Source organism: Fukomys damarensis, unplaced genomic scaffold, assembly GCF_012274545.1.
Source record: "Fukomys damarensis isolate Sample0158 unplaced genomic scaffold, DMR_v1.0_HiC HiC_scaffold_16, whole genome shotgun sequence".
NCBI classification, from domain to species: Eukaryota; Metazoa; Chordata; class Mammalia; order Rodentia; family Bathyergidae; genus Fukomys; species Fukomys damarensis.
This window is the reverse complement of record NW_022900928.1, coordinates 93967332-93981868: the sequence shown is the minus strand read 5'-3', so window position 1 is coordinate 93981868 and position 14537 is coordinate 93967332. Positions and strand designations below refer to the sequence as shown.

At 39.0% G+C, this 14537-nt stretch overlaps 1 pseudogene; it reads right to left on the bottom strand.

Annotated features, from left to right (window-relative positions):
- Positions 1-1237: 1237 nt before the first annotated feature.
- LOC104862071 lies at positions 1238-13838 on the bottom strand (annotated as a pseudogene).
- Between the last annotated feature and the right edge of the window lie 699 nt (positions 13839-14537).

The window sequence follows — 14537 nt, the reverse complement described above, 5'->3', positions numbered from 1 at the left end:
TAACTTTCACCATAGACACTGAAGAACAGACCTTCGCAGGTCCTTAGCACCTTCCTGTGGGGGCAGCTGCCTTGTGGTGCCAACATGAACACAATGAAAATTGCCACTTTACTGGTTAGTAAAATCTACATTTATTTTGCTGCATGCTGGAAAAGACATTAGATACATTATAGCACAACTGTTATCTCCAAAGAATGATTTTATTTATTTATTTTGAGTTTTTTGAGACAGGCTCTCACTATGTAATTGAGACTGCTGGAACACTTAGAATGATTTTATTTATTTATTTTGAGTTTTTTGAGACAGGCTCTCACTATGTAATTGAGACTGACCTGGAACTCACTATGTACCCCAGGCTGGTCTCAAACTCACAGTGATCCTCCTGCCTCAGCCTCCCAAGTGCTGGGATTACAGGTGTGTGCCACCACTCCTGGACCAGAATGATTATTTTTAAACAGTACAGCCAAATTCTGAATTCATGTATTCAAACTTAAGTGCATTTCTTCTCTAATCATTTTTTAACTGAAAGTTACTTAGAGGTATTTTTGTCTCTTCATTTTACAAATGAGAAAGTAATACTCAGAAATTATCTCAAGGTCAGAGAGATAAAAATATGATGCTTATTTCCTGGTTTTAAATTCAAAACTCTCTGCTGTTCTGTACTATTTTTTTCCTCTTGGTTTGTTTATTTAATACACACATACAGAGAACATTCTATATGCAATGCATTGGTTAGCATTAAGGAAAGTGAACTGAGTCTGAATGTACTAGGCACCAAGATTCTGAGAAATACACATCGTTATAATTGCTCATTTTGAAGAAGCATTCATTAAATAAGTTAAGGGCCGGGGATTTAACTCCGCAGTTCAGTGGCCTGCCTTGCAAGCATGAGGAACCAAGTTCGATCTCCAGTACCAAAAAAAAAAAAAAAAAAAAAAAAAAAAAAAAAAACCAAGTTAAGAGAATATTTATGAAATATCAGAAGTAATTTCAGGGTTTGGAGAAATATACTGTAAATAGCTCCAAAATATATTTCTGAGATTAATTCTCTGGATTTAAGCAAAAATTCAATCACTAAACAAATAAATCAGGAAATGAATCCACTAAAGTTTAAAGAATTGGCCTATCAGAAAGTTATCAAGTTATACGTATGACTAATTTTGACATTAACTCTTTAATCTTCGCCTTGCGAAAGAACTGAGACAATTTGGAATAAGATTGAGGAAAAAAAAAAACCCTAAAATGGAAATTTAAGTGCAGATTGCTCTGTTGAATGCAATGACTGATCTTGTTCCAGAAAGAGTGCTTCTATAGTTTTACACATTTCCTCGTCACATACATATAATTTCATGGGATCAGATGTATATAGTTTCATGGGATTTTCCTTCCATTCTGGCAGGGAGGCCAAGCTATTGGCCACTTCCTTCGTCACAGGCCAACCCCAGGCCTGAAAGAAAGGAGCCAAATTCTTCCTCACAGTGTGAGAGAACTTCTTCACCCACAGATTCATCTTTCCAGCCTTGCTTTTTTGGGGTGCCTGAGAGCTTCTGGTACTCAGGAAAAAGCTGAAAGAATGGCTCCCACCCAATGGCTTCCTGGAGCTGGAATGGAAGAAACGGGGCCAGAATGAATAGGTAGCTTGCAAAAGTCACTTTCAAATCTAACATACACATAAAACTACAAGATTACTGTTGGTCACAGTCTATCTTTAAACACAGAGCACTTTCTATATGTGTTGCATTGGCTAGCATTGGAGAAAGTGGCCTGCTTTCATTCTCAGCAGCGGCTCTCTCTTTCTCCCTCCTCTAAGAAATTATTCCTGTGACAAGAACCCATGTCGTATTCTGCCACCGACCAACCCCAGCCATACTATTTGTGCTTGCTCAACAATGACTTCATGGCAGATTCCGAGACAATGGCAGTTGCTTTCAGTGTTATAATTTCCTCCACACCTAAGCTTAGTAATAAAGATGTAAATCTTTCTGACGTGAACATATGTTATCATCGTGTGTAGCTAAAAGTTAGAAGTGGCTAGCTGGGGTTGTAGAAGAATGAATGCTAGAAGGGACAGGTTACTGGCCTATCATTTCAGAATCTAGGATCTTTGGGAATAACAGACGAGAACAAGGTAAAGTGCAACATTTCAACCATTGACAGCATCATTCTTTCTTGCTATCTCTGACATATTCACAGCCTAGGCCCCTGGGAAATGTCCAATACTAATTGTTGAAAGCCTGTGGTACACTGAGCACTGTGATAAACTCAAGTCACAGATGAAAATGGAGACAAGTACTTAAATAAACAACTGAAGTACAGAGTTGCAAAGACGTGTTAGGACCCAAAAATAACATGGGAAAGGAAGTAAATAAAATTTCAAAGGAAAATATTCATAGAGATTTCCTAAAGGAGGCATGTTAGAAAATGAACAGATGTTTTCCAGGTATGGAAAGAATGCAAAACTCTTTCAAGAAGGAAAAGCAATACTGCTGAAAGCAAAGAAACATGAACTGCAGGGAAGAGTTTTGAAAAGTCTTATCAGTGGATTTGTAGGAAATTGAGCAGCCAGTGGGAGCTTTCTGCTGGAGGCAGAAAGATAAGGCACAGCTCAATAACTAAAGGCTTAGTATTCTACTTGAAGGCAACAGGCATTTTTAAAAGGGTTATAGCATGAAATTGATGGCTGTTTTGGGCAGCATTCTGGAAAATAGGCCAGCTCAGGTTATGGATGGAAGTAAGGAGGCTGTAGGACTAGTACAGATGACTGGGGCTGGAAGTTGGATTTTGCCCATGGCATTGACAGTAGAAGGTGGGGAGCTGGGAAGGTGCTGTGTGGTGAGAACTTCAGTCTGAGCTTCCTAGAGCAGTAGAGGACTTTGCCAACAGCATAAAAGTTGAGGTATCTCCAGGAGCTTTGCACTGAAGTTGGATGTCAATTTTCTAGCTGAAATTCTAACTTTTCCATGAACATGTTCAGACAGATTATTTATTCATAAGGAACATGGTTCAAGGAATCTAGTTTGAAAAGAATCTCAAACTCTTTGGAATTACCAAGACAGATTGAAAATCAAAACACAATGTGCTATAGAATATGAAGCAAGAGGGTCTTCACTGAAACTGGGTTCTAGAACTTTCCTTTCTGATTAATTACAAAGTTGGGTCTGCCCTTTCTAATAAGTTATAAAGTCAATAGGAGACTACTAATATCTTTTAGCCTTGGGATTCTGTGCCTGAAATATGGGTTTTGGGGATGAAATTCCTTAGTATATTTCCCATGGAAGAGGGGATTTTAAAAATATTAAGCATAGCACAACTATTTATTTTATAATGAATCAATACTTCACTATTTTTGAGGTTTGAGTTAGAAAATGCCAGTTTAAATAATTTGCAACCAGGTCACAATTCTTACTATATTTCCTAAAAATATGCTTTTTTGAGTTAATTCATGTCATCATTTTAGAAGATACAAACATAACTCAGAAGAAACTATTTGTAACTGACAAAGTTGAGTTTTACTGTAAGACTATCTGACCAGAGGCATGTTATTAAACTACATTTTCAGAGTAATTCTATGTGCTCTCATTTATTTCCAATAGGTTGTCAGTGAAGTGGAGAGGGAAAGCACTTCAGTATCGACCCATCGTCCACTTCAGGGGAGTAACATCCAAATCACCAAGGACCGCCACCATGCTGCTGAGTCTCTCATATTCCACGTTCTAGTTCCCTGGCTGGTGGGCATGGTAAAGGAGGTATAAAGCCCTTGGAGTCAACAGGAAGTCACACAACTGTGGGGTCCGGTGGCTCCCATATTCTTTTGTATTTTCTCAGTACCTGAAGTTATGTTTCCAGAGCTGTCCACACATCCCAGGCTTTCAGGGGTGCCCCCTTTTCCAGGTAGTGTTTTATCCTCTGCTTCTGCTTTTCAGGAGAGAGAGAGAGAGAGAGAGAGAGAGAGAGAGAGAGCAGAATGGGCCTGAGAACTGGGGACATCTAGAACCATCTCATTCACATAGACAGACCAGAGGTTACAGGTGGCTTCGGTGGTGTGGGAAGAGAAATTCCATCTACCTGCTTGTTGGTTGTGGCCTAACTCATACAAGACACCCCACATACCACAGGACCTTAATTTTTTTTTTCATTAAGGATGTTTGTTGCTTCCTCCATTACTGACATGATGGGGTATCCAGAATGCAAAATACCTAAGGAAAGTGACAAGAAAGAAAAAATGACACATTATATTTTTAGTAGATAATATCTTCCTTGTCATCCCAGAAGACCATAACACAGTGAGCAATCTTTATCCTCTGCACAAGTTCTTTTGCTGCCTACTTGATCCCCCCATTTTCTTAGACATTTTCATTGCAACTTAGTTCTGAAGAATAGGTGTATATGGTATATGACTCTGAGAGATCTCATTCGTTTTCTCATTTCCAGGCTGGCAATGCCTGCATCCCTTGATGCTCTGTGCCTCAGACTCTGAGAAAAATAGTAAAATTCTCCCTTCTTCAATTTAGTCTCAGTATATTTTATTGAATTGTGTTGAAAGCCTGAAGGTTGACATTAGGCTTCTTCTTTATTTTGTTCTAATGCCTACATTTTCTCCAGGTTTCTCAAGCTTTAACAAGACTTCTTGATCTGCTCAGTCACAGAGGCCTTCTCCCCAGTACTCCTTCTTTACCAATTCTGATCCCATTCAAATTTTCTGTGTTCTACAAGGCTGCAAGCGAAGATTCTACCCCTATTTTCTTTCATTCTTACTCTTCCATGATACCTCATTTCTTAGAAGATTTAAACGACATTATTTACATGGTTCCAAGTAAACATTGTTTACAGTATCTTCAGTTTCATTATGCCCCATTTTCCCTAGAATTTCCACAAAATTATGCTTTGTAATTCAATACCATCTGTTCAATTTGAAAATAAATTTTAAAGCTTTCCTCAGGGGCACCCACCAGCTAAGATGTGAAAATCAAAAACTTCTCTGGTCTCCAGAAAGGGAAACACTTTGCCAGCCAGATGGGCCACTGCCTGCATTATCTCATCCCAGAGGCAGAGTAGAGATGCAGGGTCTTCCAGCCTCAGGAGTTCTATAGTTGGTGCTGTCAGGATGATATTGTCAGTGGTCAGCTCTCCCCATGGAACTTCATTCTCATGGATAAGCTTCTTCCACTCCTGAGATGTCTTACCTGGGATAAAGAGTAGACAGCCACTCCCACACCACTTTTCCTCACTTCCCATTACAGCACTTTTAGGCCAGTTATTAAGAGATACCTGGTAGCAAAGCAAGACTTTTCTTGTTCTGAAAGGAAACAAACCCTGTCCTTTCCCACCTTCCTCTCAGGCTTATTTTGACAGTGTTCTCATAGTGCCCAGCCTATTTTGCACCCTGCTTGTTTCACTCCTTTCTTCCCATATGCTGTTGAACTCCCTCAAACCACTGATCAATCTCCCTTCAGACCTGCTTCCAGTCCAGATCCCACGATGAACCTGAATCTCCTACTCACCCAACTTGAAGTATGGAGCTGCCACAGCACCACTGATGGTGACTGGCACTGTACCCATTTCATAGGAAGAGGGTACCAATATGTAGAAGAGGCCCTCCCCAGAGCCAGGAGACACGCTTCTTGGCTTGGTCTAATAGGTACTCGTGTGTCACCAGAGGTGGGCCTGAATAATCAGAATGGTGGCTTATATTGTCCGTGTGGCAGCCAATACGTATCTGTCACCAAAAGCACAGGTCATCAGGACACAGAGTGAATATCTCTGGGCATGAGGGAGACAATGTAGGGACACGACATGTATGTTTAAGGTCAGACAGAAATCTGTTTTGTTTCATCCCTAGCAGGGATGGAGGGAAGAACATCTCAGAGCGACAATTCTTCTTGAATGAGTGGAAGACTCCTGTTTTTCTACTTTCTGTTGGGTACATCTTTTTGGTTATAATTATTTCTTGCCTTTGATTTTTGAAAAAAAAAATAAAACCAGACCCAAGGCAAATAGACTTAAAAATCACTAACTATGCATTTATTATTTCCACTGGGTATCAGAGAAAAAAGAGCTGTGGGAGAAAACCTTTTATCACCTTGGACAACGTATGGGCATTTTGGATATTATATGAGAGAATAATGCTCAGCAAAACTTTGATACTGTGTGAAAGATGAGACAATAAAACTATTGTGTGCATCTATCATGTGCCAGGCTGTCTTGCATTTCATATTCTATACTCCACTTAGAATTTATGAAAACTTTCAGCTTTTTTTTGTATTTTGCTTGTCCATAAAATGAGGGTGGTACTTTCTTCCTTAGTGAATTTATTGAGAGCAACCCAAATCTTATTAAATGAAAGTAAGTGCTAAGGAAATATTAATGAGACGGGGCTGAAGCCTTACCTTCAGTTTGGCAGCAAGAGCACTCTCAGGCAGTGTAACTTCTGCAGTCTGCCCTGCAGATAAATAGAGTCCAGTGATCACTCAGGAACTGCAGGGTCCTGATAAGAACCGCATGAAAGGCTGAGGACTTTCCATCACCATGATTCTACCTGGCTGAATTCCCAAGGTCCCTCCCAGAGAGATGGGCTCTCTTGAATACTCTTTAACTCACCAAGGGTGTCTGACTCAGGTCTCTCATACCTTGTTTACAATTCCCCACCACTATCTTTTTAAAAACTTACGGCAAGAAAAGGAGATGGCTTTTCTCAGGAGAAAGGATAATGGAATGCTGCAGAGGCAGGCCAGCCCAATTCCCTGATCCCAACACAACCCTGGTCCTGCCTCGGTTCCATACCTTAACTGATCTCAGTGATGATGGGAGATTCTATGGGAGGGAGAAAGCAGGGATCACTGAGGACCAGAATGCTCTCAGTTCCTGATTTGACCATTGAGCATGCCAAGGGTATCAGGATGGCCTCCGTGCTTTCCTTCTGGATTCTCTCTCTTATTTGCCACTGGTAAGCTGTTCCACTTGATCATTTTGATAGCATGATTCTTCACAGACTCATAGATCGGAATCTCCTTATGTGGGAGTTGAAACACTGTGACAATCTCTTTTTAAATTCTCCAACCAGCTCTTTTCCCAGCTCTTTCCCTTTTCATATAGCATAGTCTCAAACTGGGCTAGTGCTCTGTGGAAGTGGTAGTTTGTCAGCCCTGGCTTGTGGACTGGGAAGCAGCCTTTATTGCCCGTCTGTTCTAAGATGGCAAGACCAAAACTTTGAAGGCACTGGTTACTTGGATACTGACACACACAGGTATTCTCTGGGTGCCTATAGCACCACCACCACGCCTGTGAACTAATCATCAATCCTCCACCTGCTGCCACAAATTCCTCCACCTCCTTGGCATTCTTGCTGTCAAGTTGGTAACAGCAAAAGACACTGAAGTCAGTGGTGAGATGTCCTGCCATGCTCCACTCCAGGTTACTATTTGATAACATAGGACCTAAACTTCTAAATTTTGATTGCAGTCCAATCTTGCCTTTCTTCTTCCCTGACAGCCAGCACAAAGCATTCACTACAAATGGCCCCAGTTTTTGGCTAAGAATAAAAGCCTCATGGCCTGACAACACCACTCGGCCTTGGCCATAGCAGGCAGCTTCCAGAAGCAGTTGGATGAGTTATCTATTCCCAGGGAAAAGGCCAGCTCACCATGCACCAGGAGCCGTGAGGGTATTCCCCCTTTGCTGATGTCCAGCATGGTGAGGCCTTTAAGGAGTTGCTGCTGGTCCTGGCTGAGATGCTCTCCACACCTGGAAATGAGCCATATCCCACATTAGTGTTGGTGGAAAGAGAGAGCATCAGATGAAAATGCAGAGGATACTCAAGACACAAGTTCATTTGGTCCAAAATCTTCAAGAGGGAACAAAAGACAATGCCATTTTAATCTTTGTTCACCTTCAAATCCATTTCAATTAGGGATATTCAATATTATCAAAGTGTAGGTCTTTACTTATAATCACAGTATATCTTGAAATATTCATATAGGCTTCCAGTGAATATTTTCACAGATGAAGTGCTGTCTCAACTGATATTTTCTTGACTATTGTGATTTAAAAGTTGTTTATTTAAATCACTAAAAATATGAAGCAAATCATGCTTGAAAAATAGGCTATCATTTAAATAGATAGTATTGCTACTTGTGAGTCTGGAAGGCATATATTCTACATGGATCTGCACAAATAACAAAAGGCTGTGAATTTCTCAAATTATCCTTGCCAGAGTTTTAGATAAGCTTTTATTTTTTTTAATCTATTTAAAAAAATTTTCACCATTCTGGAGATTGAACTCTGGGCCTTTCACACATAAGGCAAGAGCTCTATCACTGAGCTACTCACCAAGTACCCACCTTTTGGTAATTTTTCAAAAAGAGCCTCTAGAATTATTATATGGAGAAAAATGTTTACTCTGTTTCTTATTATAAATTCAAGTAAAAGGATCATCTTGTTTGAAACTGAGATACAATATCGATGTTGCGGATTAAATTGAACTTTACATGATTATCAAAAACTTGGGGATTACTGAATACAATTTGATATGTTATATGCACAGTTATGTTAAAAAGAGCAATGAGAAATGAGTGAAAAACATAACTTACAATGTACAAAGGGGGTGAAGGGAGGGCAGACGAATGGGGATAAAATAAGAACCAAGATACACCATGCAAAGCTACAAGATCCCAATGATGAATGTAACTGTACTGTTTACCTTAAATGTATCAGTAAACTTAGTGAAAAAACACAATGTACACAGCAAAATAATATCTTTAATATTATTGAAAATAAAGAAAAATTACTTAGATGGGTGGTTTGATTTATAGCTGGATTTCCCCCAAGGTCTCATGAGTTCACAAGTGGGACTTTCGGGGATTGACTGAATCATGGGATTAGTCTACTGGTGGGTGTACAGCTGGGTTTGATGTTGGGAGGTGAAGCCTGGTGGAAAAGGTGGGTCTCTGGAGGCATGACCTGGAAGGGTACAGATCCCTACTTATCCTTTGATTGCTCTCTTCTTCTGGCAGCCGTGCCATGAGCTGTTCCTCTTCTGCCATGACCATCTGCCATGCTACCCTGACTTGGAGCCAGTCGACTTTGCACTGAAACAAGCTGTGAGCCAAAATAAAACTGTCCTTTTAATTTGTGGGTGTTAAGTGCTGTGCTCCAGCCATTAGAAAGTAATCAATACAATGTGTCTATATTGGAATGTTAATTGTAATAACTGAGTAGAATTGATTATGATGGATATTTTACTTTTTTGCTTGCTTACATTTTTCTGACTTGATTTTCATATTCAGAAAAGTAAATACCTGTAAAGTTTGAAAATTTTCATAGAGTGATTTCAGTAAATATTGTGACAATGATCACCATAAACTACTTCTTTTTTCTTTTCTTTTTTTTTTTTTTTTAACCAGGGATGAAATTTGAGACCTTGCACTTTCAAGTAGGCGATGGCACCACTGAGCTAAATTCCTGGCCCTTCTTGTCTTTTTCTTATCAGTATACAGCTACAGTTTAAACATTGAAATTTTTTATTGGCTTGCCTATTTGTGTAGAGATTTCACAACTAATTTTCAGTTTCATGTCTTTGAAATAAAAAACCTTAAAGAAAAATTATAATTGAGATTTTTCTATGAATGAATAAATGTGCTGCTGAGACTAACTGAAATCAAGTTGTAATATGTAGAGAAAAGATGGTAAAATTTTAAAAGTTAAGTTTAATGGTAAACAATTCCTTTCATTTTAACCCTTGAAGATTTTTTTTTAGGGCATAGGCTTCTAAAATATATGCATAAAGTGTAGGTGGTTAAGAGCTCTGATTCTTTTTAAAGTGACACAGAAGACAAACTGAGGAAATAAATTCTCTCATTCTTATAGCTATCAGGATAAATTGCCCAAAGTTTTTCCTGATTTTTTAAAAAAATGAAACAAAATAAAAAGCTAAGTCATAATTGGGAGGATGTTCAGTTATCTGAAAAGTATCCATTAGGAAAAAATAAACATTAGAAGTATTCCTGTTCAATCAAGCAAAAGAAACAAATAAACAAACAAAACAATGGCATCCTTTGCTATTGCTATTTGTCATAATGTTAATGGATGTTCCAGCTAATGTAAAAAATAAACATTAAGGTTGAATGAGAAAAATTCCATTGTTTCCTGTAAAGTCTATCTGCTAGAAAATTTAAGACAATCAATTGAGACAAAATACTGTAAGTAATAAAAGGGTTTAGTAGGGTGTTTGAATTGAGGATAGCCACAAACTCAACAATTGTCCTATTAATCAGGGATTATAATTTTAAAATATAAATCAAAAGCACAAAAGCATAAAAGTGCCAAGCCTTTTCCGACAAATTCTACAAACTTTTTTTTTTTTTGTAAAGGGGATCAAACTCGGGTCCTTGTGTTTGTGAGGCAGGCGGCCGAACCACTGAGCTAAATCCCCAGCCCTCTACAAACTTTTTCTGCTGGCATCTTTAAAACTTGAAAAAGAATATAAAGATATTTTAATAAATGAAGACATGTGTATGGTTGTTAAGTGAATCAATTCAATGTTTTACAATGTCAGTTATCCCCAAAGAATCTCTAAATTGAATATAATCCTGCTCAGGATCTCAACATATTTTATAGGAACTTGATGAACTGATGATTGATACAGGTTCATATAAAAATGTCAGTATCTAAAAACACATCAGAAATTATGGAAATGTTTAGAAGCAACACAGGGATATGGGCAAGAGTTGGCGTCCCCACATAAAAAGTTGCTTCAAAGTTTGAATAGCAAAAGCAGTACTGTTTGTCTAGAATTAGATGACTAGGTCAAGGATCCAGAAGAAAGAATTGAAAAACAAATTCCTATACTTATGAGAGCTTATTAAATGAAAAAACAGTATTCAAAACCACTGTTTTAAATGTTGACTTCTTTTCAATAAATGTTGCTCTCATAATTGGCCAGACATTTAGAAATACTTTGTGTCCACATTCCCCAACCACTTTGGCACCAGAAAATGGGCCTACTGATGTAATAATTCTGCAAGCATCTGATTTATTATGGTCTCTGTGCAACAAAACCTCTCTGATGATGTTGATCTATAATTGTAGCTGCTCCCCAGTGCTAGTATCACCGCCTTAGCTCCACCTCAGATCATCAGGTATTAGATTCTCATAAGAAGCACTCAACCTAGATTTCTTATGCAGTTCATAGTAGGGGCTGTTCTCCTATGAGAATCTGTTCTGACAAGATGCAGAGCCGAGGTGATAACAGTGAGTCATTATAAATACACATGAAATTTCCCTTTGCCTGGTGCTAACCATCTGCTAGGTTACCCAGTTCCTAAGAGGCCACAGAGTAGTATTCATGGTGAATCCCTGATATATGTGATGTAAAACAAAGATTCCTATGGATGTAATATCTAAATGTAAGACTTATAGCCATAAAAACACTAGAAGAAAATATTGGGAAACATTTTAGCAAATTTGAAATGGGAAAAAGATTTTCTAAGCAATATAGTGGGTTATAAGAAAAAAAGACAAATTTGACTATAACACATATAAAACCTACATGTAAACCCAAAACAGAAGTAAAGAACAAATAGTGACAAAATTTGAAATATATAAAGTGGCAAGTGATATCTATAATACAGGAAAAGCATCTAGTAACCAATAAGAAAAAGAGAAAAACTAAATTTTTAAAGAATGTGAAAGTCACATTTAATGAAGAAATAGTAATTACTACAAATATACAAAAATATCCTGTGTATTATTTTTTAATTTAAATTGAATTTATTGGTACATTCTAGGTATACAGTACAGTTACATTCATTACTGGGATCTCGTACCTTTACATGCCAGGTCTTGGTTCTCATTTTTTTCCCTTGTCCCCACCCTCCCTTCACCCCCTCCTCCCCTTCCCACCTACAAACACTTTAATTCCATTTTTACATTTTCTCATATTTTTTTCCTTTTCCCTTATTTCCCTTTCCCTATCCTTCTCACTGTCCCTACAACATTGGTCCTTTTCTTCCTATTTCACATTGCTAATTATCCTGTGTATTTTAACAAGAGAAACACAAAACACCATCTTTACATTGTACCTTCAGTACACATTGTGTACTGAAAAACAAAACAAAACCAGTAATAGTTCTAGTTTGGGCTATACTTTTGTTATAAGTGCAAATCAAGATAGCCTCTTAAAATGGCAATTTATCAATATCCATCAACATTACAAAAGCAAATATTTCTGAACTAGCTATTCACCTCCTAAGATATCCTGAAAAAGTGTTTTGTTTTGTTTTGACACCAGGGCTCAAACTCAGGACCTTGTGCTTGCCAGGCAGGTGCTGTGCCGCTGAGCTAAATCCCAAACCCTGAAAAACTGTTTTATATGCAGTGGCATATGAATATTCCATTTGAAACTCTAAGTAACAGGAAATTAGCTCTAATCTAAATTTCCATGATTAAATTATGCTATAATCACTCTATAGAAAACTTTTCACCTGTGCCAAACCACAAAGCATATTTTATATATTCAGGCAAACATGAGGAAGGACTTTAACTTATTGGGATTGAAATACAAGAGTTAAAGTACACTGTGATCAACTCATAAGGTTATAAAGACACCTTCACTCATCAAATTTTCCTGGAATCTTGACGAGCATCCTACTTCACTACAGAAGGAGATACTACAGGACCTTCCTGTATAGTAGCACCATAGTGCTGCTCCTCTTTCAGACGCACTCCTCTCCCAGTAGTCCAGTCCTATTCTAGATGGTGAAGCTCTTGAATACAAGCCTATGGGACTTACTCAAGCTGCATTTTTGTATATTCTGGCAAGACAACGGCCTTCACTTTTTATTCATTCACAGATTCAATGCTTATCTCACACATTCTGTACCAGTATTGCACAATGGAATACCAGTGTGATGGTAAAAGAGACACAGTTCTTAACTCTAATGATATTATATACATTTTTTACACTTACCAATATCTTTCTCTAAGTATTCATAATTGCAAGGGCCAATGCTTAACAAAATAAAAGAAACAGCAAAATGCCATATCTTCAAACCACTCAGTACTCATGGTAGGGAACAGATAATATTGCCCCTTAACTACTATAGGCTGTCATTACATTAAAAATGTGAAATCATTCCATTCTACAATGACTAATTTCTCCTGATCTACATTAAAATTTGTTATTTAATGTGGACAGCATTCTCTTAAGAAAGCATCACTCACCTGACACGAAGTGGGATGTTGGGCACCTTTGCAGAGACTTAGAAGTGGCCTGTGTCCCCATAGACATCAGTAAAGTACACTCCAGCGACACTTGTCACCAGGTTCCCAGGGAACATGGACAGCACCTTGTCACAGCCATGCTGAATGGCCCAATGCCAGGCCTGGCCCCCGATGAGCAAGCCCCCACGACTTTTCACAAACTGGATGAGCTTCTCAGTCAAGGTGTCATTGTAGGCACTGATGCAGTAAGCTCCCTGGGGCTCTCCAGGTTCTGCCACAGTCTGCGCCTCCACCCCAGCATCCTTCAGGATCTTCACTAGGGATTCCAAGAATGGGTGCACCCCAAGAGGAACCTCTGGGGATGAACGGAGACAGCCCACTGCATTGACAAGAAACGGAGCCAAGCCAGCACGCAACAAGTAGCCTTCATGGGCTATGACGACCAGGCGGCCCTGGCCATAGGAGGAGGCAGCAATGAGCACCTGGCCCTTGTCATTCACCATCACTGGGAAGGAGGCCTTCCCAATAAGAAGGAGTTCACTGGGGATGGGGCCTTTGGGGACGTCCCAGTTTGTCACTCCATTCATGAGAGCCTCAAAAGCAGCAGAGGGAGTTGTCGCCATGGCTCTATCAGCTGCTACATAAGAAAGCAAAGATTTAGTACAATGAAGGAAGGTGGAAAAGTTTCTGTATGTATTCTGAGAAGAGAGCCTTTTCATAGAATGCACAGGCCGAGAGATCTGCAGACAGAGCAGGCATGTTGTTATTTTATTGGGAAGCCCAGACGAGCAGAGCCATAATGGAGAGGCACATTTCTGGCTGCTTTGTCTGACTAAATAGCATCTTTAACAATTGAGCTGGATGAAGAGAGGGAAGGAGGAGACACTTTTTCAATTTGAGAAGCAAAGAGAATTTCAGCAGTACACCAGACTTTGTGAGCTGTAGCGGGCGTTTGGTTTTCAAATAGTTGAAAGATCTGGTTAGCCCTCCGGAATTTTAAGGAAAACAGCAAGAAGCTTTCTTCTTTTGTGGGATCCTTAAGTGCCTGCTAGTAGAAACTCTGCCTTGCCACTTTGTCCTTTTACCTGTAATCAGTGAGCTGGTCCACAGGAATATGCAATCACTCATTCTCAGGTATCTTGCTATCACAACGAAACAGACTAATACACAATATTACCACAAACCCAAGACTCAGAAGCCCCAACTTCTACACACAGAAAAAGAATGTTAGTCATACCTTCCTCCCTCCATGCCTGCACAGCAGGGCAATTTGAATTCCTGAAAGTCAGAGAAGCTCACCTGGATATCTTGGGACTATAACT